Source organism: Chrysochloris asiatica, unplaced genomic scaffold (assembly GCF_000296735.1).
Source record: "Chrysochloris asiatica unplaced genomic scaffold, ChrAsi1.0 scaffold00015, whole genome shotgun sequence".
NCBI lineage: Eukaryota > Metazoa > Chordata > Mammalia > Afrosoricida > Chrysochloridae > Chrysochloris > Chrysochloris asiatica.
In genome coordinates, this window is record NW_006408533.1 from 20409237 (window position 1) to 20435761 (window position 26525).

The following is a 26525-nucleotide window of genomic DNA, read 5'->3' on the forward strand; positions in this document are numbered from 1 at the left end:
ATAAAGAAATTGAAGGGTTATTAACAAGAAAAGAACGGAATAAACAAAATGAATGTCAGAAGAGACTCTGAAACTTGCTCTTGAACATAGAGAAGCTAAAACAAATGGAAAAAATGAGTAAGTAAAAGAGCTGAACAGAAAATTTCAACGAGCAGCTTGAGAAAATAAAGCCAGGTATTAAAATGAAATAGGCAAACACTTGTATTTAGACAATCAAAAAGAAAAGCAGTTAGTGTTTGTCAAGATGAAAGAACTGAAGAAAAAAATTTAAACCCTCAGTTTATAAAAAGGAAGGATTCTATGGACAAAATATTTAGTGGTGCAGATAGTATCAAAAGAAGATGAAAGAATACACAGTCATTACCAAAAAAAAATGGTCAGTGTTCATCTATTTCAAGAGGTATCATATGGTTAGGAAATAATCATACTAAAAGAAGAATTCCAAATTGTATTAAAGGGATGGCCAGAAAACAAGAATCAAATAATACAAAAGGAAATTTTTCAATAAATTGATGTACTTTATTGTATTCACTTATCTGTTCCAAGTAATTTATAAAACTGGTACCTGGTCAAATGATGGGAAGAAATCCATATTTATGCCCAAAGACAGGAGACTTAAGAGAATGCAGAAATCACAGAACTATTTCATGAATACGTGTAAGCAAAAGTTTGCTGATGATAACTGAAAAGTGTTTGCAATTGTACATTGACAGGGAACTGACAGAAATTGAAGCTGGATTCAGAAGAGGATGGGTAACTAAGGATATCATTGCTGATGTCAGATGGATCTTGGCTGAAAGCAGAGAATATCAGAAAGATATTTATTTTTATTTTATTGACTTTGCAAAGGCTTTTACTGTGTGGATCATGACAAACTGTGCATAACATTACAAAGATTGGGTATATCAAAGCACTTAATTGTGCTCATAGACCAAAAGGGAGTTCTTAGAGCAAGGGGATATTAAATGGTTTAAAATCAGGAAAAGTGTCTGCCATCATATCCTTTCATCATATTTATTCAACATGTGCTGGTGGTAGTAGTTAAGTGTCGTGGAGTCTGCTCTGTATAGGGTTCTGAGTCAGCAAACCCTTATGAGTGCAAATTCAATACTGAAGCTGAAAAGAATGAAAACAAGTCCATAAGAGCCAAAATATGACCTTGAATTTAGAGATCATCTGAAGAATAGATATAATACATACAACATTAAAGACAAAAGACCAGAAGGGTTGTGGGATTACATCAAGAACATCATACAATAAGAAAGCAAAAACTCATTAAGAAGACAAGAAAGAAGGAAAAGATAAAATGGATGTCAGAAGAGACTCTGAAACTTGGTCTCTAGCATAGATATGCTAAAGCAAATGGAAGAAATGAGAAGGTACAAGAGCTGAACAGAAAATTTCACAGGTCAGCTCAAGAAGATAAGGTCAAATATTACAATGAACTGTGTGAAGCTCTGGAGTCAGAAAACCAAAAGGGAAGAACACGCTCAGTATTTCTCAAGCTGGGAGAACTGAAGGAAAAATTCAAACCTTGACTTTCATTATTGAAGGATTCTCTGGGAATATTATTGAATGATGCATAAAGCATCAAAAGAAGATGGAAGGAATGCAAAGAGTTACTGTACCAAAAGGAAATGTTTGATGTTCAATTATTTCAAGAGGTAGCATATGATCAAGAGCCAATGATACTGAAGGAGGAAATCCAAGGTGCATTGAATGAATTGGCAAAGAGCAAGGCACCAGGAATTGATGGAATAAAAAGTGAAATCTTTCAAGAAACTGAGGTGGCACTAGAAAAGCTCTTTCATCTTTGCCCAGAAATTTGGAAGACAACTATCTGGCCAACTGATTGGAAGAGATCAATATTTATGCCCATTCCAAAGGGAGGTGACCCAACAGAATGCAGAAATCATCAGCCAATATCTTTGATATCCCATGTGAGTAAAGTTGTATTAAAGGTAATACAGAAAGGGCCACAAGCATACATTGATAGAGAATTTCCAGAGGTTCAGGCCAGATTCAGAAGAGGTAATGGAACCAGGGCTAACATTGCTGATATCCAATGGATCTTGGTTGAAAGCAAAAAGTACCAGAAAGATGTTTACCTGTGTTTTATTGACTACGCAAGGGCTTTCTAATGTTTGGATCATGACAAGCTATGGACAACATTGTGAAGTATGAGTATTCTTGAACACTTAATTATACTCATGAGGAATCTGTACCTGGACAAAGAAGCATTTGTTCAAACAGAACATGAGAACACTGAATGGTTTAAAATTAAGAAAGGTGTGAGACAGGGTTGAATTCTTTCACCATATTTATTCAATCTATATGCTGAGCAAATAATCTGAGAAGCTGGGTTATGTAAACAAAAATGTGGCATCAGGATTGGAGGAAGACTCATTAACAACCGGCGACATGCAGATGATACAGTCTGGCTTGCTGAAAGTGAAGAAGACTTAAAATATTTACTGATGAAGATCAAAGAGCACAGCCTTCGGTATGGATTACATCTCAATGTCAAGAAAACAAAAATCCTCAGCACTGGACCAAAAACAACATTCTTATAAACGGAGAAAAGATTGAAGTTGTCAAGGACTTCATTCTTCTTGGATCTACTGTCAACACTCATGGAAGCAGCAGTCAAGAAATGAAACAACGTATTGAATTATGCAAATACGTGTTGGAGAACAAAGATATCAGCTTGAAGACTAAAGTACACCTGACCCAAGCCATGGTATTTCCAATAACCTCATATGCATGTGAAAGTTGGACAGTGAATAAGGAAGACCATAGAAAAAAATGATGCATATGAGTTATGGTGTTGCAGGAGAATATTGAAAGTACCATGGGCTGCCAAAATAAACAACAGATCTGTATTGGAAGAAGTGCAGCCAGACAGCTCCTTAGATGTCAAGATGCCCAAACTTCATCTCTCATACTTCAGATATATTGTCAGGAGGGACCAGGAGAAGGATATCATGTTTGGTAAGGTGGATGATCAGAAAAAGAGGAAGACCCCCAGCGAATGAATTGGCAAAGTGGCAGTATCAATGGGCTCAAGAATGACAACAATTGTGAGGTTGGCCCAGGACTGGACAGTGTTTTGTTCTGTTGTGCATAGGGTTGTTATGAGTCAGTACTGCTTCTATGGTACCTAACAACAATAACATGTCTTTATGAAAGCAGAAAGCCTCGTCTTTCTACCTTGGAACAACTGGTAGGTTTAGTTGCTACCCTTGACATTAGCAGCCTGATTTGTAACCACTTGTATGCCTAGCAAAATATATGAGAAGCTGAATTATAGGAAGAAGAACATGGCATCAACATTAGAGGGAGATTCATTAGAAGCCTGTGATATGCAGATGATACAGACTTGCTTGCTGGAAGACAAGAGAACATACTGATGATGATAAAAAAAAAAAACAAAAAAAAACTTATATAACTTTCAGGGTGGATTGCACTTCACTGTAAAGCATATGAAAATTCTCACAACTGGACCAATAAATAACATCATGATAAATGGAGAGAAAATTAAAGTTGTAAAACAATTAATTTTGCTTGGATCCACTATCTATGCTCCTGGAAGCAGCAGTTAAAAAATCAAATGACATATTGCATTAGGCAAGTCTGCTGCAATAGATCGCTTTAAAGTATTCAAGAGCAAAGATAACCAATTTGAGGATTAAAGTGTGCCTAATCCAAGCCTTGGTATTTTCAGTAGCCTCATAAACATATGAAAGTTGAACAATGACTAGGGAAGACCATAGAAGAATCGATGTATTTGAGTTATGTGGTTGTTAAGTGTCATCCAGTCAGTTCTGACTCAGCAACCTTATACAAGGTTTGCAAGGAGCAGCTGGTGAGTTTGAACTGCCAACCTTGTCGTCTACTGCATTATCTTGCAGTGCCACATCAGGACTCCAGTTATGGAGTTAGAGAAGAATATTAAAAGTATTATGGACTGCCAGAAAAACAAACATCTGTCTTGGAAGAAGTGCAGCCAGAATGCTCATTAGAAGTTAGTATGGTGAGACTCTGCCTCTTATAGATATATCATCAGGAGGTATCAATGCCTAGAAAAGGACATCATACTTGGTCAAATGGAGGATTAATGAAAAAGAGGAATACCCCAAAGAGGTGGATTAGAATAGTGAGAAAAAAAATGGGCTCAAAGTTAACAGTTGTGAGGATGACACAGGACTGGGCAGTGTTTCCTTGTGTTGTGCATAGTATCATTTATAAGTCGTAACCGATTCAAAGGCGCCTAACAACAAAATATTGGTTATGTAATGAGGATCTGTCATGGCAGAAATGACGAACCCAATTTCTTTTTCCTATGGGCTCTGTTCCTTGTCTTTTCATATACAATTGGCACACATTGTGGAGTGCAGAATCACTGAGGACTGACTGCCCTTTATATATTCTTTTTAATTATATTTATTTTGTTATTGTTGATAAAATACAAAGCAAAATATACATAACAATTCAACAGTTTCTATATGTATGATTTAGTGACATTGATTACTTTCTTTTTGTTGTGCATCCATTTCCACCTTCCTTTTAAGTTACTCCTTCATCATTAACATAAAGAAACTATCTTTTAAGGTTTCTATCTGATCTTTGAGTTACTATTGTTAATTTGATCCCATGTAGATAGTCCCTAAAAGACTATAATGTGTAAGGCAGACCTGTTTCTTTTTTTTTAATTAGTTAAGCTATACTACTTTCCATTTTAAGGAGACTTCAGGGAATTATGCTTTTTGCTTTATGGTTTAAAGATGATCTCAGGGCAATAGTTTCAAGGGTTTTATCTACCCTATATCACTCCAGAAAACTTAGATTCCATGAAATTTTAAAATTCTCTTGTATATCCCCACCCATTTTGATTAAGATTCTTCCATGGAATCTTTGATCAAAATGTCCAATAATGGTAGCTGGACACCACTGAGTTCTTCTGACCTCCTGGCAAAAGAGGAAATTGTTCATGGATGCAATTAGCCACACATTCCATGTGCTCCTCCTATGCCTGACCCTTCTGTTTCTGTTGTTCCAGGTGGATAGAGACTAATTGTTGTGCCTTGGATGTGCTTGCTAGTTTTTAAGACCCCAGACACTAGTAATGATCTAGGAGGTAGAAGAGCAGCATTAAACATGTTATTAGATTATTTAACTGGATTGTCCCATGAAGCCATAACCTTAAACCTCCAAACCAAGGAACCAAATCTCCCAAGGTAGATGGTCGTACATTAAGGCAGCTTTAGAAGCTAGCCTTTTTGTTGTTGCTGTTGTTGTTTGTCATTGTTTTGTCACACAATTTTTACCAATTGTATTTTTTCTAGGCACATAATTTATTGACAACATTTACAGTGATCTGTGGTGTCCTTAATATTTTAATGGAAAAGTTCCAGAAGTAATGCCCTTCCCCCACCTCAATAAAAACTGTCTAGCTCATTAAAAAGTTAGGAATTTCTAGGAGTCCTTAGGCCAAAGGAAGAAAGAGTGAAGAGGCTAATGAACCTAGGAAGCCTGTATCAGATCATAGGGTGTGTGATGCTGACCTTCTCCCCTCTCTCCTCTAGTGAGACTGCAACTTCCATTGAGGCCAAGGAACTGTCACCAAAGTGCACACTTGTCTCATTACAAGAGAGAGGAGCTGCACATTAGGAACCTTCCCAGCCCCCTGGGGCAAGAAGACCCAGGATAACAGCATGCAAAGCACCCCCTGCTGGGCTTTTATTGTATGCTAATGTAATGGGGCCATCAGTCTGAAGGCTGTCTGTGCATAAAAACAGGATTTCTTTTTGTCTAGTTGGAACAGTTGCTTGAAATTCCATCAAGTAGAAATGAGTGTGAATGTTGCAGGAGGTAGAGGAGAGGGCGGCGGAAACAAAGTAGGAATGACACATGAGAAGGAATGGGTAAAATTAAGATTCCAAAAGGGAAAAGGGAGAAATGTCGTTTGTTCGAACAAAACACAGGGTAACAGACTAGCACAGCATCAACCTACAAAAGATACCTGGAGTCAGGACTGCACATAGCAGGGAACCCAATGTCTCTTGTGGTGTTGTTGAATGCCTTCAAATCAGTTCTGATTCATAACAACCATGTATAGAGTTTCCCAGGAGTGGCTGAAGGGTTTGAACGAATGACCTTGTGGCTAGCAATCCAGTGCTTATCCTACAGCCCCATGCCAGATCTGTAACATATTTTATGTTATTGTCATTCAGTGCTTTTGAGTCTGTTCCTACTCATAATGACCTTGTATAGAGTTTTCAAGGAGCATCTGGTGAGTTTAAACTCACCTTATAATCTGAAGTCCAGTGCTAGTCCTACAGTCTTTAATCGAGCTGCATGTTTCCCAGAGTGCATTTTCAGATACTAACATCAAATATAAGGAAGTTAAGTAGCATAATGGAGTGCTATCTAGGCTACTAACCACAAGGTCAGCAGTTTAAATTTGCCAGTAGTTCCACGGGAGAAAGATGAGTCTTTCTGCTCCTGTAAAGATTCAAAGCCTCAGAAACTCTATACGGGGTTGCTGTGAGCCAGAACCGACTCTCTGGCACACAACCACCAGCACCAATATCAAATATAAGGAAAGAAAGAAAGAAGGCTAGAAAGAGAAAGAGAGAGAGAAGGAAAGAAAGCAAGAGAGAGAGAAAGAAAGGAGGAAAGATGAGTAAAAAGGGAAGAAATAAACGATGCCGACCTAACTAACGGGTCCCTGACATATGCTAGACATGTCTCCTTACAATATTGCACAGACTTTTACATTTTCTCCAGATCACTCCCAAGCATGGGATCTACAGAGCGAGTTACACAAACTTGTCCATGGTCTAGGATCCATGTCTCTGTCCTCCTACAGCTTCTTAACTAGGAATCACACAGGTTGGCCATCTGTCTCCAAGGCTGTAGTGTACTGTATCTCCTCCCCCAGCTGAGTATGAGATCCTTAAAGCAGGTAAGAGAGACTTTAAGGGAGAATTACCTCTTTCTTTTACACACTGCATGTGTAACATGTTGTAGAACACAACTGGATCCAATACGTTTCTATGATTTAGTCATGGTCTCTGATGATTTAGAATTTTTTTTTAAAACATAACTCTAGGTAATAATCAAGTTTCTGCTCAATCATAAACATAATTGTCCCATGTCATACTTCGTTATCAGTGAAAAGTGTTCAGTGGCATTGCATCCTTCCACGTTGAGTTTTCCCTTCTTTGGTCAAATAATATCAAGACTATTTTGAATCAGGAACAGAGATAGGAAAAGTTTTACAGCATTACAGTCCAGAGGAACTACCAGAACAATGTCTTCTTTTCTGATCAAAAGTCCAAGTGATTATCTTATGAGCTCACATCAACAAAACTGAACATGTTGCTGTCAAATTGATTCTAACTCACTGGGATCCCATGTTCTATAGAGTAAAGCCAAGCTCTATTTGGGTTATCTTGACTGTAATCTTTATTGAAGCAGATCACCAGGCTTTTCTTATTGAGTAGGTTCAAACCACCAACATTTATGTTGGCAGCAGATTCCAAACTACTTGTGTTACCCAGGGAACTCTTGTGAATTCGTGGAGATATCTATTACTCAGAGGCAAAGACATTTGTTTCTCTCTATTTAAGACACCAGATTCTTTCCAACACTGTCCTGGATCATCCTTCATGGGGATATGGGCCACAGGGGGAGGCAGGTTTTAAATGAGTAAGAGAAATCTGTTGGAAACAGCTCTGGGACTTCAGTCCTGCCACCAGTGATATTGGAGAACTATCACTCTTTATTTTTGCCTCAGTTTATATCTGCAAAACAAAGAGGTAGACACTATGTAAAATCTAATAAATTTCAGTCTTCATATTCCATATTTAATCTTCCAGTCCCACACCAAGAATTTCGTTACAATGACAATCCCGAGACGTGTCCAGGGGCTTTATGTATTAGCATCCATGGGTTCTCTGACTCTCTGAAAGCCACCTTGTCTTACACAAGATTTTAATCCTAATGTCCAACAAGGTCAAAAGAGAGTCAGCTTCTGAAATGAAAAGATTAATGTTGCTATGGATGGGAGAGAAACCAGAGGGAGATTGCTGCCCGAGCATGAGAATTCTATCTTGTAGGATTTTTTTTTTTCTTCACAGCAAATAAGGTTTATGGATTGCAATGAGGAGTCTGTCGCATTAAAATAAGTCTTTTTACAGTATTTTCCCATTTAAGCCTCACATGGGCAGCTTGCTGGATTGGGCCCGGAAAGGCAGACTCACTAGTTTTTCAATTTAGTTTGTTAATAGCCTGCCTTTCATAAAAGCATCAGGCACAATCACACCAATCCCTAAATCAATAGGATGATGCAGCAATGCCTCACAGAAATGATATTTTTGAAATAAGTATATACCATTCAGCCAGGCCCGTTTGACATCAAATTTATATACTCAATAAGAAAGCACAATTAATGGTCCCGAACTGTATTTTCCTTCACCTATTTCACATTTCAAGAAGCACAGGATTTCTTAAGAAAAAAATAATAAAAGAAGGAAAGAAAAAGAGCAAAAAAGCATTCCATTCATAAATGAAATGAAGGTATTAAAAAACAATGTTGGCTTGTCGGTGCCTCCCCAGAACTCCTTTATCTTGCCTCCAATTTAATTTCTCTCCTCATTCTGGTTTTTATTCAGATGTTGCTTCTTTAGAAAGGATTTCCCTGACAAGCTCTGTAAAATAGCACCCTCTTCCATAGAGGTTATTCTGGGCTGAACTTTATTGCATCATATTTATCTGTTGGTGCCCCTCTCCCAAAGGAAGTAAGCTCCACAGGGGCAGGTCTTTGCCTATTGTGTTCATCAGTAGAGTGTGAGCGCCTACTAAAAATATCTTGCTTCTAGTAAGCATCCAGAAGTATTTCTTGAATGAAGGAAGGAAGAAAAGAATTGGCGAGTGTTGAGTGACTATCCCACTTCATCTCCAAGGTGTATTGATCATGAAGCTGCATGATCACATTGATACAATAAAAGAAGACCCTGATGGCACAATGATGAAGTGCTCAGTTATTAACCAAAATGTTGGTGGTATAAATCCACCCAGTAGCTCCATGGGAGAAAGCCCTAGCAATGTGTTTCTGTAAAGATTACAGTCAAAAAGTCCCCATAGAAAAGCTCTAATGTGCCACACATTGCTATGATCTGGAATCAACTCAACAGTATACAACAATACCAGCAACAGAGGACAAACATACTTTCACTTATTTGCTAAACCAATCAATCAGGAAGAATTATTTCTTTTGGCTTTTTAAAATTATGTGTCCTTTGGTGTGTGTGCAGGTGTGTGTGTTTGTGTGGTTGGAGAGTGAGAATACAACACAAGCGGCTGAGAAGTGTAACATAAACTATCATCCTCTTCCTCTCTAGTTTCAAAATCTGCCATTCAAAATTCTAGCAGAAAACAAGTAAAATTATCCTGACTTGTATCTCTGTGTTTAGCATGTATACATGGTGTATATACATGCATGCTGAATAAATATTCTATGTTATTATAAATAATGTAAGATGATGATAATAGCATGTAGTCCCTGGCTGGCACTAATAACTGTTCGACTACCAGCTGGAAGGTTAGCAGTTTGAACTCACCCAGAGGTGTCTCAGAAGATAAGATTGGTGATATGCTTCTAAAAGATGACAGCTTGAAAACCCTATAGAGTATTTCAACTCTGTACACATGGGCTTGCCTTGATTTGGAACTGACTCAATGACAACCAACAAAAACAAGAACAACAAAGATAAAAATATGCCTATGGGGACAATTCCCTGGCATCTTTCTTTGTTTCATAGCTGCTAGAGAGAATTTTGCCTTTGTTTTTACATGTTTTCTATTTTTCTATAATCTAAACTAACACATATCCATCTATGCCAGTCTATTCAGTAATGAAATTGGAGGGAGGGAGATTTTAAGAGGTCTTGTCATAAATTATTAGTTGGAAACCTTTGTATGATCTTTGAGAAATATAAGTTAGAATGGGGACTACTTTTAAAACTCACTCTCAATTTCTGGATTGTTTCATTTAATCTAATGCATAGTAATGCTAGACATGGGACCACATGCTATATTTAGGCTTTGATGAAGTATCAGCTTTGTAAAGATACAATCTTTGATTGTAACTCAGGTAGAATCACCTTTTAGGCTAGAACCTATAGAATAATTTCAACATAAGTGTTGGGATCTATTATATATGTGTTGTAAAAAAAAAACCAAATGCGAGCTGATCTAATACAAGCAATCATTGTTTTTGGACTACAACAATGTGATGTTTAATGTTATGTGTCAATTTGGCTAACTATGGTTCTCAGTGATCTGGCAGACACTATATAATTGCTTTCTTTTTGTGATATGATATGAGTTGCCAAGTAGCTGAAATGGGAGTTTTCATTGGAGTGTGACTTGAGTCCAGAATATGAATGGATGACTGGTAAAAGTTTTTCTTTCTCTCAATCCAGTACTCTTCTCATCCTATCATTGCCAGAACTTGGAATGTAACCCTGCAGATGATTTCAGTCTGCCACCTGACTTGCAGATTTTGGATTTGTAGTCTTTAATCCTTGAGTCTCAAGTTCTTAATCTGGGAACCAGCAGAGACCTCCAGTCAGACATCTGATCTGTGTACTGAGGGCAAGTCAGCCCCTGAAATCACATGAGTCACCTGAAGTCTTCAGATTGTCATCTAACCCACAGATTTGAGACTTACAAACTCCACAAATGTGTAAGCCATTTCCTTGAAGCAAATCTCCTTCTATACATTTATATATATACTTTATTCATTCAGACTAAGATAAACAACTACTACAAATTACAGAGAATGAAATGCTACATGATAGAATTCCAAATTTGTAAAGGAAAAAGAAAATGGTACAGCAATTAATATTTTAGTCAAGAACAAAAGTTTGTTGTAGTTAGTCACCTCTTGTTATTATGTGTCATTGAGTTGGTTCCAACTCATAATAGTGAACCTGTACAGGGTTTCCAAGAGTGGTTGCTGGGTTTGAACTGCCAACCTTGTGGTTAACAATCTAGTGCTTATCCTTCAGCACCACACCAAAGCTTTACTAGCCAACTTCAAGTCATGGTGACCTAATGTACAATAAAATGAAATGTTGCCTAGTCCTGTGCCATCTTATTGGCTACAGGAATATTTGAGTTCATTGTTGTGATTATTGTATCAGTCCATCTCATAAAGATTTCTCCTGATTTTCTGTCTACTTTGCCAAACATGATGGTATTTTTCTAGAAATCCGTCTTTCTTGATGACATGCCAATAGTGAGAAGTTAAATTTTACCATCCTCACAAATGAACATCTTAATGTTTCTCAAATTTCACGTTTGTGAAATGTTATATCAACATCTACTGTCTAATGTGTCTCACAGTGTAGTGTTAAGCTGTTTGTTAGCCATGATGACATTAACATTTAAACGCTGACTGGTTTTTCATTCATATGACTAGTAGGGCCACAGTTCAGGGTGTTTATTGCAAGGCACAGATACTTCAGGTCATGTCTTGTATGGTCGTGATGCCCAGGCAAGGAGGTCAGTTCATTCCTGACCACACAAGTCTGACTACCAATTCATTGAAGTAGACTCTGTCACAAAAAAATAGAGGATCGTCTATATCAAAAAGGACATATAAATTGTTTCTGTCTTTAATTCTGAAAAAGACTTTCAGAAGTGTGAATTAACATTGATCATATGTATTCATATAACAAGTTTGTTGGGAGTCCATTTAGTGGATGAATTATTACAAGTTCAGCATCATAAAGAGATGATTTTAGTTGAACCCTCTTCTTCTATGGCCATAGACTCTAGCACTGACATTAGTCATAATTTCAAAACCAGCATCTGAGATATGTACACTGGCTTCCTAATTTCTGATAATGGAATTTGAGACAAGATGATAATTAGTTTGGCACTGTTTGATTTTGTGCATGCCAGGCCCTTTTTTCAATTTTAAGCCTCGCAAACCTCTTCTTTTGGAATCCTGGTGTGGTGCTATGGGTTAATGCTTTAGACTGCAAAGTTGGTTTGAGCACCAAGATCAGTAGTTCGAGCTCACCAGTTGCTCCTCAGAAACCCTATACAGGGTCACTATGAGTTAAAACGAACTCAAAAACAACAACAAATCTTTTCTTTGTATCTTCCTTTCCTCTAGGCTTCCTTTTCCTAAAAGAAGGATCAGAAAGCAAACTATGGTCTGATGAGAAGAGAAAGGGAGATTTGCAAGAGCACATTTGTCAAAAAACAAAACCAACCCAAACACTTACTAGCACTGCCTGCTCCAAGGCTTAAAATTCCACAATTATTCATTTATTCCTTTAGTTAACATTTGTTTCCAGTATATCTCATTTAAGATGAAAAATGCTCTGGGAACAAGACTTTATTAAGTTATTATCAATGTCTAATGTAAAATGGTTAATGTCATAATCAGATCATTTTTTTCAATCAGAAAAAAAGCTATAGCACTTGTCAGCAAATGATAAGCAGTCAGCAAACTCAGCAAATGCCACTATGATCATTTTATTATCATGTGTGAGGGACCCAAGATAGCATCTGCATTTTGGGCTATTCACAAAGTAGAGGTATCTATATGTGTTCCTAATCACAGATGCTTTATTTTTCACTGTGTAATCAAGGGCAAAGCATTTAACTACTCTAAGCTTCAATTTCCACTTGTCTGTCAGTTTGTCATACTAGGGTGTCTTGCAAGTTGCTGTGATGCCGGAAACTATGCCACTGATATTTAACTTATCAGCAGAATCACCCATGGTGAACAGATTTCAGCTGAGCTTCCAGACTAAGAGAGAATAGGAAGGAGGAGAGACATTTTAATTCTGAATGTTCAGCAACTGAAAACTTTATAAATAGCAGTGGAACACTATTAGATAGCCACAGATTATTGAATATCGAAACATTATAAATAGCAACAGAATATTGCCAGATATTCTGGTGTGGCATTGTAGTATCAGCACTGGACTGCAAAGGTCAGCAGTTCAAACTCACAAGCTCCTCCTTGGAAATCCTATACAGTGTTGCTATGTGTCAGAACTGAAAGCAGCAGTTGTCAGATATAGTACTGGAAAATGAACCATTCAGGTTGGCAGGCATTCAGAATACTACTAGGGAAGAGCTGTCTCCTCAAAGTAGACTTGACCGTGGTGATACGAATGGAGAAAAACTTTTAGGACCTTCATTTGCTGATGGGGAACAATTCAAAATAAGGAGAAAGAACTGCAAACATCCATTAATAATTGGAACATGGGAATATCTAAAATGGGGCTACTTCATGCCCAGTGAAAGAGGCTTCCTGTGGAGCCTCTGCATTACATAACACCATAGATGGAATCCTGAATCCTACCCACAATTTTCTGAGGTGGGAAATTTCCACTTGAAAGGACAAGCAGACCAGCCTGGAGTGGCTAGAAGAACAGAAGATACTTCTTGAAAGAAAGACCGACAGGAAAAATACAAAACAATAAAGGCAGTCTGACTGACTACTACAAGAACAAGCAAATTGCTCACCTAGGAGACATCAAGGCAAGTGATCAGGTCCCCTCAGGACAAACCTCCTTCCAAGACCAAGGCTCAGTGAGAATATACGAGCAGATATGTGCTCTGACTGGTGAGCATGTTGGTCACCTATAAGAGAAAGTGAGGGAAAAACAGCAATGAAGCTGCGAGCTAAGCCCTACAACATTCAATAGACTCCTGTGAACCTGGGTGGAGACCTGGTCAGCCAGCAGTGTCTTAAGACCTGGGGACCCCTGGGCCCAGAGTCAGTGACAGCCACAGAGGACTAGAGTTGAGAGTGAAGCATCCAGCTGATAAGAAGAGAGGGTATATGCATAAGAACACCCACACTTACAGATGATACCCACTTGAACTGGCTTCAATGGCTGCATGATCAGAACTCAACCAGAAGAAGAAAGAAGAGTAAAAAAAAAGAGTAATCTGATACAACTTGATGAACTTGACTTCTACCTATGGATGCAATAGTTCAAAAGAAGGAACAAATCTTCACAGTGAGGATCATCTCTACCCCCTCGATACACAGGGTAGATAGGATGGGCAATGTGGACATTGGCTACCCAAAATGGGAAGGGAGTGGTTGACTTTGCAGCCCAGGAGCAGAGGTCCCTGGGACCATCAAGGGAGAAGAGTCAAGTGCAGGACCCTACTCAGAGAAGCAATAATGCTAGAATGAAGGCAGAGACAATGACGTGGAGAGATGGAGGGGCTGGGGACTCTAGACCCAGAGAGCGAGAGGAGCTGTGCGTTGGCAACCAAGGGGAAGGCTTGAGGGATATACACTTGGGTTGGTTCATAGCCATGGCAATGAAATGACAAACAATAGGATGAATGTAAAACTAATGTTCCCCCATGTAAATTATCACATAACTCACAATAAAACATTCAAAAAATAATAATAATTGTAACATGGAATGTACAAAGTATGAATCTACCAAAATTAAAAGTTGTCAAAATCAGATGGAACACATAAAGATCGTTATGGAATGCAATCATTCAAAAAAAAGAAGGATCAGAAGTTTGTAAATATGGCCTTGGTATTAGAAATGATGCTGGAGATTGTATGATAGAAATTTACAAGGCCAATGTCTTACATTACAAATACCATTTTTAAGCAACATAAAAGATGACTATGCATATGACACTCACAAGATGGAATACACAGAAATCAAAAATTGTCTATATTTGTGGGAAGAGACAGTGGAAACGCTAAAACAAGGCCTGGGGCAGACTGTGGAAAAGACTATCAATTACTCATATTCCATTTGAGACTGAAACTGAAGAAAATTTAAACAACTCTACAAAAGCCAAAATATGACTTTTAACATATCTCATCTGAATTTAGAGATCATCTCAAGAACAAATTTAATTAATTAGATACTAATAACTGAAAACCAGAAGAGTTTTGAGATGACAATCAAGAACATCGTACAGGAAGAAAGAAAAGGTCGTCAAGACAAGAAAGAAGGAAAAGACAAAAACAGATGTCAAAAGAAACTCTGAAATTTGCTCTCTAACTATACAGATGATACAGCAAATGGAATAAATAAGGAGGTAAAAGAGCTGAATAGAAAATTTCCAAGGGCAGATGTGGAAGACAAAGTCAAGTATTATAATGAAATATGCAAAGACCTGGATTTATAAAACAAAAAATAAAAAACATGCTCAGCATTTTTCAAGCTGAATAAATTAAAGAAAAAAGTCAAGCCTCAACTTGAAATATTAAAGGGTCCTATGGGCAAAATATTGAATGATGCACAAAACATCAATAGATGATGGAAGGAATATACCATAACTGTACCAAAAAGGAATAGTCAACCTGAAGGAGGATGGACAATGTGAACTGAAGGCGTTGGCAAAGAACGATGCTCTGGGAATTGATACGATACAAGTCTGAAATTTTCTAATAAACTGAGGCAGCACTGGAATCACTCACTCATCTATAAATTTACCTGGTCAGCTGATTGGAAGGTATTCATAGGTATGCCCTCCAATGAGAAGTAACCCAACATAATGCAGAAATCATTGACTGTATCATTAATATTACATGCAAGTAAAATTGTGCTCAAGATATTTAAAAATCCACAACAACAGTACATTGACATGTGACTGCCAGAGGTTGAAGCCAGACTCAGATGAGGACATGGAATGATGGATATCGTTGCTGATGTCAGTAGGATTTTGGCTTAAAGCAGAGAATACCAGAAAGATGTTTATCTGTTCTTTACTGACTATACAAATCCCTTGACTTTGTGAGTCATGACAAACTATGGATAACATTGTGAAGAATGGATATTCCAGAATACTTAATTGTGCTCATGAGGAAAGTACCCAAAGAGGTAGTCATTTGAACAGAAAAAGAGGACACAGATTGGTTTAAAATTAAGAAAAGTGTGTGCCAGGATTGTATTCTTCACCATATTTATTCAGTCTGCATGCTGAGCAGATAATCTGTGAAGAGGCATTATATGAAGAGGAACATGGCATTAGGACTGGAGGAAGATTCATTAACAACCTGCGATATGCAGATAATAAAATTGTGCTTGCTGAAAGTGAAGAGGACTTAAAATACTTAATGATGAAGATCAAAGACCACAGCCTTCCAAATGGATTGCAACTCATTATAAAGAAAACAGAAATCCTTACCACTTGGTGCTGTGGGCTAACATGTCAGACTGCAAAGTCATTCGCACTACAAGGTCGGTGGTTCAAACTTACCAGCTATTCCTTGGAAACCCTATATACAGGGTCACTATGGGTCAGAATAGACTCGACGGCACTTAATAACAACAACAAAACCAATAAATCACATCACGATAAATGGAGATAAGATTGCTCCAGCTGAACCCAGGGCCTCCCAGTGCTCATGGCATAATGGTTACTATGCTTAGTGGCCTGGGTTTAAAGAAAGTGGCCATCACACTAACCCAAAGGCAGGGACTGTGACTATGTAGGATTCTAGGTCTTTGACGGTCAGTACTACTATAAACCAGTCCTTTAGAAAAGATTTCTAGAAATTTCTCTAAGAACAGTATGGGTTGAAGCGAGCAAGTTTCTGGAGTTCTCCAGATTTCTAATTCCAATCCCACATCATGGAATTCCTAATGTAGATTCCTTTCACCAGACTAAGAGATTCAAGACAACCATCTCCACAGATTGAATGAGTTCACACTTTGGGGGAAAACGCTATCACTTTCAAACCAATGTCTATGAGTTGGCTGCATGGATTTTTTGCCAGGATACCACTTTTTCCCTGACTGAACCATCCACTAATACAGAATACCATCGAGGAAAGGCACCCCTCAGAATCTCTACCTTCCTTGTGATTCCTTGTAGCAGTTGCAGAACTTTCATTTTCTAAAACTGCAGGGTCCTTAGTATTGTCACTACCAGAGGCTCAACTATTCCTGCTGCCCCCAACCTAATGAACCAAATCTATTGGACATTCATGAAATTGATATAAAAACACCTAGAATCTGTGATGGCAAAGAATTCCAGGCCCTCTTATACCCTAAAAAGCACTGTTGTTGACTTCATTAAATACTTCTTTGACTACTGAGTACTCTTGATCTACCTGGATGCTATTTCAATGCAATCTGTTAAGCTTATTTTTCCCAGTTGCTCACGTGGGGAGATTTTAAACTGCTTGACTAATTTTAGAAAGTTCATGCTTAAGAGCCCAGGGTGGAAGTTTCTGACCTATGAACTTTCCATCAATGGAGTTCAACGATATTGACCAGAGTGCCTCAGTTTCTAGCATAAGAACACCTTTGACCAACAAACCACCCCATAATTTGTTAGGTTACTGTTTGGTTATTATCAGCATTATCGTGTTTAAATAGTTTACGCTGATTATTTTAATGATTAGTCTTATGAACAAAAGTCACATAACAACAAATACAAAAAATAAAAATTAGAGTGAACGTCTTTGGATCTCGAAGATCTCTGTAGCTTTCAAAACTCAAAATCTTACCTAGTATCTCAGACTTGTGTGTCAGAACAGGTCTCTATCACTATGTGGGAGACCACATGTGTGGGAAAAGATCAACTCTACAGACATCTCAAAACTGGTCTCAATGAATATCTTCAGAAGCAGCTGGGAATAGAAAAGTCTCTCCAATTAGACTGCTTTTGAGACCTACAAGTATATCAGTAAGGGGAGATAGGCTTTGATGGTAAATGTGGCCAGAACCTGCTTCCCATCTTTAGAATGTACATCGGGTAGTTAGGTTATTGGGAAAAACCCTACCCCCTTGCTTCTTAGGAATGATCCTGGAGGGCAGTGTTTAGATGTTCTTACCTCTAACAGCACGTGCCAGTGGTGTCCTAAATAAATGCTACGTCTACAGTCTGGAAGTTCAATATCTCTTTAATTTCCCAAGACTTAAAATTTCTTTGCTCTCATATGATATTCCCACTCTCCATCCATCTTTTTCACACTTGGATTCTACTAGTTTGCATCACTTCTTGAATTAACCTTTCTTCTAGACTTTGTGATTGGATTCAGATGCCATTATCAACTCTGTCTGCTAACCTATAAACTGCCTTTATCACTACTTTCAGACCATTGGCCAGGCTTACTGGCCAGGGTCGCTATGAGTCAAAACTGAATCAACAGCACTTAACAACAGCAACAACCTCACATTTAGTTACACTTTCAGAGCCTTGGCCTGAACTAGCTCTCAAGCAGGGGTATTCACACAATTTTAAGGTAGCCGATTAACTCCATCTAAAAATACCAAATTCCTTTTAGTCACCTCATTAAATTTCTATTTGTATATTCCCATGGTCTTGCTTAGAAACTATACATGTGTTTTTGTTGTTAAGTGTCTTTAGGTAGGTTCTGACTCATAGGGACTCTATAGAGTTTCTGAGAAGCAATGGTGGTGTGCTTAAAACACCAACCATGTGGTCTAACAGTTCAGTTCTTATCCAACAGTGCCAAATCAGGATTCCAGAAAACTATTGTCATAAAAAAGAGTTTATCATTGTAATAGAAAAGATAAAATCTAACCATTATTAATCATATATGCCTTCATGTAGATAAAAGTTTTAGATATTCTTCTGAAAAGACATTATGCTAAAGTATGATAGAAGGGTGACATCTGTCTATCAGTTTGTTGTATATGGCAGCTTGCATGTTACTATGATGCAGGAAGCTATGTTGCCAGTACTCACAATACCACTAGAGTCATCCATGGTGGACAGGATTCAGTGGAGCTTCCAGACTAAGAGAGATCAGGAAGAAAGGCCTGGTGATCTTTTTTCTAATTATTAGCCGATAAAAACCTTGTGGTTCACAACAGAGCATTGTTTGACACACTGGCTTTACACACAACATCAGAATGTATAAATCACTAGAGAAGGACATCATGTTTGGTGAAATAGAGGACCAATGTGAATGAAGGGCACACTTAGTAAGATGAATGGGCATGGTGACTACATGATAGACTTGACTATGGTCAGTGATCATGAGAATGACTCAGGACTCAGCAGTATTTTATCTTGTTAAATATAGTGTTGCCATCTTCATAGCTATTTGGTAGAAGGGTTGAGGTTGCATACAAAATAAGGATCATAACCTGGATACTACAGATGAGGTAAAAAGAAGTGCCTCTGAGCAGTGAATGGAGTCTCATCTTTGACTGTGACTCTTGCCAACCTCCCTATGTTGTTAAAAGCCAGCCTGTCCAGCGCTTTTTTTCCATGAACTACAACTGCCTGTCATTATATAATTTGATATGCACTCACCCTTGTTTGGATCTTGGCTGTAAATATTTAGCGAGACCCTAAAACTTATGCCCTAACTTTATAATGCACATATTACACAAATATATGTTGACAAATAAACTTGCTAGCTGATGTATGTATTGCATGTAAACTTTCTTTTTTTAAGCAAAGATTTGAATTTTATAGGCTGTAAAATATGGATATTGCTCTATTTATCTTGATGCACCTCTATGAAAAGGTGACTGTTGTGATTGGAAATTCATATCATATAACTGAAATAAGGTACTTTATTGAGACTTTTAAGATACCCTCTGTCCAATATGTACAACTATGACTATATTGAAAAATTAGTTGTTAGTTCCATAAATATTTTCACACACTCTGGTTATAAGTTTGAAGTAGTTTATAAGCATGGTGAGAATGGAGGAATTGGTCACTGCTGTAAGCACGAGTTGGAGACTGACTTGAAGACACTTAATAACAACAATAACATAGCACATAGGTATATTACATAGGTGGTGCAAACATTTAACACACTCAACTGCTCAGTGAAAGGTTGGAGATTTGAATCTTCCAGAAGCATCTCAGAAAAAAGTCTGGATAATCTACTTCCAAAATCTCAGCTACTGAAAATCGTCTGGAGCACTGTCATACTCTGGTACACATAGGCTTACCATGAATCAGAATCAATGTGATGGCAAGTGGTTTAATATAGACCAAGAAGACTGGTAATGAGGCATGTACTTGTGTAATTACTAAGAAGGGTGGGTCTGAGGAACAACGTCATCCAACATCAATGATGACAATAACCTCTGGACATTGTAATATGGAAAATAATCTTTATTTTTAAAGTACATATACTGCAAACTTCTTTAAAGGAACAGATCATGTATATTATCACTTCTTAGCTCATAGACCATAGTTTGCTTAATATAGTTTTAGAGCAAAGGTTTTAAGATACTTGTAAGCATCAGAAATCTTCTATTCAAGAGTAATCGTATGCTAAACTGCAGTAATCAAAATCAATCCAAGCAGTTATTCAATTTAATTCATTCAGGGTGGCTGGAAGATTGTCGGAGGTCCAAGAACCCGTCCTACTCTGCTTTTTCTCACAGTCTGCGGTTGCACAGAACATGAGAGCTCTTGGGAACAGAGAATAGATATTTGGATCTCTATACCCCAGAGAATCTCAAGAATATTCAGGAAAGTAATGAAAATGCGTGATTATCAAAAAAGCTCAGACCTTTAATCAACAATGTGAAATACCTAACAGGCTGTCAGTTGTCTGCACATTTTGCCTATGGCACCACCATGTTCAGCTTCCCAAGTCAAGACCTCATTTTTTATCTATGGCATGCACCATGTCTTCAGCAGCATGCTTTTTCAATTTGCTCATTCCCTTTCAGTCCCAGTTCTACCAGTGAGAGTTTACTTTTATCTCCTCATACCAGAAGAACTGTGCAAATCCCTTAACTGGTTTTCCTTTTAGACTCTCCACACTCTGCCCTCATCAGCCTGCCACAGATAGGTTAACTTTTGAAATTGTATTGCTTTGATTTGGTCTTCTATTTCTATCAATGACCTGAAGTCACTTCAATTCATTCAGTAATTGATCAGACATTTATGATGCCCACTAGTTAATGTGTTGGAAACTGCAAGATTCCCAGAAATATGTTAGAGTTTCTGCCTTCTAATAGAATAGATAAGACAGTGACAAAATACCAGTGATAGACGGTTGTATGTGACAAATACCATTTAAATATTGCAAGCAAAGCTCAAAAAGTTGGTAGAAGAAATTTCTGGCTGGTGATATTGGAAGACTTGAGAAAGCATTGACGAATTAGAAGGCAACATTACATGAAGACAGTACTTGTAGAGTTTTGTAGAGAAAGACATGAGCAGGGGCGGATAGGTTGGAAATCTTAGGGGTAATTCTGGAAATGACAGCCATATAATTTTAGGAGATGAGTCATGGAATATACTTGAAGAATGGAATTAGCCAAGTTTGTGGAAGGTTTGGAACATCAAGCCAAAGTGTTTAATCTGTGTTAAGCAGACTTTGGAAAAAACCAATAATTTTTAATGTCCTTATGCTGTTTTTGGAATTCTGGTGCGGCATGATAGGATAGGTACTAGACTGCAAGGTGGTGGTTCAAACTCACCACTCACTCCCTAGAAACTGGATATAGGGTTGCTAGGAGTCCAAACCAATTCTATGTCATTTAACAACCACAACAACATGCCCCCTTTTTTTTTTTTTTTTTTCTTGTTAGGTGCCATTGAGTTGCTTCCTATTCTTAAGGAGCCTGTGCACAACAGAATGAAACACTGCCTGATCCTGCGCCATCCCCACAACTGTTATTAGGCTTAAACACATTACTGCTGCCACCGTGCCAATCCATCTCATTGGGGGACTTCCTCTTTTTTTGCTGACCCTCCACTTTTCAATAATGATGTCCTTCTCCAGGGAGTGATCCCTTCTGATGTTACGCACAAAGGATAAGAGACAAAATCTCACCATCCTTGATTCTCAGGAGCATTCTGGCTGTATTTCTTCCAATACAGATTTGTTTGTTCTTTTGTCAGTCTGTGGTACTTTTAATATTCTCCAACAGTATATATAACTCAAATGCATCAATTCACCTATGGTCGTCCTTATTCATTGCCTGACACTCACATGCATATGAAGGTGTTGAAAATCTCATGGCCTGGATCAGAGTCACCTTAGTTCTCAAACTGACGTCTTTGTTCTTGAACACTTCAAAGAGGCCTTGTGTGCAGATTTACCTAATGCAATATATCTTTGAATTTCTTGATTGCTACAACTGAATGTTGATAGTGGATCCAACCAAAATGAAGTCTTTCACAACTTCAATCTTTTCTCCGTTATGCCCTATTCTCAGGAAAAATGCATGGTTGGTTGGACTTTGAAGTGAAAGTTGGGGAACTCATGAATTTCTGTGACCGTTACCTCTGACAGTTTTCCTCAAGTTGCTCATTTCTGTGGGTTGGAATTTTCTTATCAATAAATCAAGGGAGATTTAATGATATGATATCGTACCATTTATATTTCTAAATATATTTATGGACTACATGAAAAGTGAGGGATATGTTTTACAAAATGGTAAAAAGAAAAAAAAATCGGTTGTGGGATTTCCACAAATAGACTAGGTGTGGTGAAATCATGTTTGGTTAAAAAAAAAAAAATTCTCTTTAACTTTTCTACCAAATATTTGGTAGTGGTGATGTGCCATGGAGTCAGTTCAGACTTGACCCTGTGTGCTGTTTCTGAGGCTGTAAATCTTTACAGGAACAGAAAGCCTCATCTTTCTCCCCGTGGAGTAGATGGTAGATTTGAACTGCTGACTTTGCTGTTAGCAGCCCAACTCAGCACCCTCATATAAGATCATGAAATCCTCTGTAACTTCCTTTTGAGCATGGTACTCAGTCTCTACCCTATATTTGGAAAGACTTAGAGATATTTTAGAGAGAAGACAGCAAATATATCAAAATTCATAATCCATAAATATGACTATTGTTTGCAATTTAACGCATCGGTATCAATCTTTTTGTTGTTGTCATTAGATGCTATCAAGTCAATTCTGACTCATTGTGACCCTGTGAACAGGAGAATGAAATGCCTTATCTGGGTCCTGTGACTTCCTTACAATTATTGCTATGTTTGAGCCCATTCTCAAAGTCACTGTGCCAATCCATCTCATTAAAGGTCTTTCTCTTTTTTGTCGACCAAGCATTATGCCAGTCTTTGGAGTCCTGGTGTGGTACTTACTATAGGATAAACGTTGGACTGCTAACCAGAAGATCAGCAGTTCAAATCCACCAGTCACTCCTTGGAAACCCTTACTGGATCTCTATGCGTTGGAAGCAACTTGACTTCACTTAACAACAATGTGTGAGGTCCCAACTGATTGCATGTCCAAAGTATGTGAGTCAAAATCTCATCCTTACTCTTGAGGAGCATTCTGGCTCCTCAATAAACAGATTTATTTGTTCTTCTGGTAGTCCATGGTATAGTCACTATTTTTAACCACCACCATAATCCAAATGCATCGATTCTTCATTAGTCTTCCTTATTCATATCATCTGAGGTAACTGATAATACCATGACTTAGGTCAGGCACACTTAGTCCTCAAAGAGACATTTTTAGTTTTTAACACTTTTTAGAGAAGTCCTATCCACAGATTTGTTCAATGAAATATGTCATTTGATTTCTTGACTGCTACTTACATGGGCATTGCTTGTTCATGAAGTAAAATGAAAATAAAGTAAAATATTTGACAACTTCAACTTCTCCATTTATTATAAATTTGGGCCAGTTATGAAAAATTTTGGTTTCTTTACAATGATTGCACTATAATCCACACTGAAGACTTGATTGTTTGATCTTTACCAGCAGGTGCCTGAAGTCCTCTTTCCTTCCAGCAAACAAGGTTGTGTCATTGGCATATTGTAGGTTGTAAATGAGCCTTCCTCCTATCCTGATGCTGTGTTATTCTCCAGTTTGGGGAATTATTTGCTCAGCATACAGACTGAATAAGAATGGTGAAAACATACAATCTTGATGCATAGCTTTCCTGATGTTTATCCAAGCAGTATCTCACTGTTCTCTTTGAAAGACTGCCTCTTGGTCTATGTACAGGTTCTGTATAGGCATAATTAAGTGTCCAACAAGTTTTCTGCATATGAAGCAAACTTTTATCACCACACTACGAACTAATGGAAAATTCTTAATTTATATATTTTATTTGTTAAAAATTTTTAAGGGGTACATGAACCAGTGCACTTTTAATTTCCAGTGATAGAAATCCAACTCCAACTAACATGAACCTAAGGATTTGTAAAAGGCCTCACATAACTGGTAAGAATAGTGTGAAATAGCTTCATGTCCAAGTGATAACATGGCTCAAACAGCATCATTAAGATTCCATACCTTTTTCTCTAGTTCTTGGACATCTTCTTTCTATGTAATAGGTATGATTTTCAAAATGTTAAGCTCCCAGCTGGGAGACAAATGTATTTGTTTTCTAGATCCATATTTGTGCCCATTCCAAAGAGAGGTGACTGAGGAAATCATCGGACAACCTCTTTGATATCTCAAGCGAGTAAATTTTTGCTAAAGGTAATACAGAAACGGCTACACTCATACATTGACAGAGAACTTCCAGAGGTTCAAGCTGGATTCAGAAGAGGCCGTGGAATGAGAGGTATCATTGCTGATGTCTGATGGATCTTGGCTAAAAGCAGAGAATATCAGAAAGATGTTTACCTATGCTTTATTGACTACGCAAAGGCTTTCAATTGTGTGGATCATGACAAGCTATGGACAACATATGAGTATTTCAGACATTTAATTGTACTCATGAGAAATCTGTACATTGACCAAAAAGCAGTTGTTCGAACAGAGCATGGGAACACTGAATGTTTTAAAATTGGGAAAGGTGTGCAATGAGGTTCTGTTCTTTCACCATGCTTATTCGATCTCTATGCTGAGTAAATAATACGAGAAGCTGGTTTCTATGAAGAAAAACGTGGTGTCAGGATTTCAGGAACATTCATTAACTACCTGCGATATGCAGATGACACAATTTTGCTTGCCGTAAGTGAAGAAGACTTAAAATACTTACTGATGAAGATCAAAGAGCACAGCCTTCATTATGGATTGCATCTCATTGTAAAGAAAACAAAAATCCTCACCTCTGTACCAATAAAGAACGTTCTTATCAAAAGAGAAAAGATTGAAGTTGTCAAGGACTTCATTCTTCTTGGATCAACTATCAACACTCATGGAAGCAGCAGTCAAGAAATCAAACAACATACTGCTGTAGGCAAATCTGCTGCACAAGATCTTTGTAAAGTGTTGAAGAGCAAAGATGTCATCTTGAAGACTAAGTTGTGCCTGACCCAAGCCATGGTATTTTCAGTAACCTCATATGCATATGAAAGCTGGACAATGAATAAGGAAGACTGTAGAAGAATTGATGCTTTTGAGTTATGGTGTTGAAGGAGAATATTAGAAGTGTTATCGGCTGCCAAAAGAACCACAGATCTGTTTTGAAAGACGTGCATCCAGAGTGCTCCTTCGAGGCCAGGATGACCAAACTTCATCGCTCATACTTTGGAAATATTATCAGAAGGGACCAGTTGCTGGAGAAGGATATCATGTTTGGTACAGTGGAGAAAAAGAGGAAGATCCCCAGCAAGATGGATTGGCCAAGTGGTAGCATCGATAGACTCAAGTGTGGCAACAGTAGTGAGGTTGGCCCAGGATTGGGCAGTGCTTCTTTCTGTAGTGCATAAGGTCACTATGAGTCGGTACCCACTCGATGTCACCTAACAACAACAGCAACATCCCAAAATGGAGTGTTTGGCGTTTTTCTCTTTCATATTCATCTACTTTCCTATTCTTTCCTTTGCACCTTTTCACCCTGGAAATTATTCATAACTTCTGTTTCAAAATGCCCTCCCCTTACTTCTGTAGGATGATGGAATCTGCTCTGTCCCAGGACCGCGAAGAAAAGTGGCTTTTCTGGGGCAGATGTATCCCTCTAAGGGCAGCAGTTATTCCACAGTTGGGCATTAATTCATGATCAAACATTGATGAATCATGCTATTTTACTGAAAAGCACAGTCCTTAAGTCAACTACCTAATCTAAAGGAAGAAATTAAACTCTAAACCAACATAAACACATTACAAGTCATTAGTGTAATTAAAAAGGAATGTATAATTAAAACATTTGTGTATTTTAGCTCAAATTCATCTGCGGTCGGAAATTTTAATGAACTGTTCATCAAGGAAGTCTCAGGAGTCTGGGGATAAGTTTAGCATAACAAGAAACTGGATGTTTTCTTCCCCTCTGATTCAGGAGCCCCATTCCCTCTGGTTTCTAAAAAGCAACCTGTCATTGGCTCCACCAAACTAATAATGATTCTAAGTGGTTATGATTGCTTCCGTGTTTTAAACTGATGTTATCTTTTTATCCCTTAAGAATCATGTTTTTCATAATTACTTCTCTTTTGTCCTTTCCTTAAGACAAATGATTTTGTAATTAGCGATGAAGGAAGGAGTCGTCACTCCAAGACATCTGTCAAGTTGTCAGGAAGTATGTCTCCCTGTAGCTATATTTAAACTTTCTGTTTAATAGCCTCTTGCTTTATTTCACAAGAACATCTCTACGGAATCATGCACAGTATTCCCTAATGATCAGGT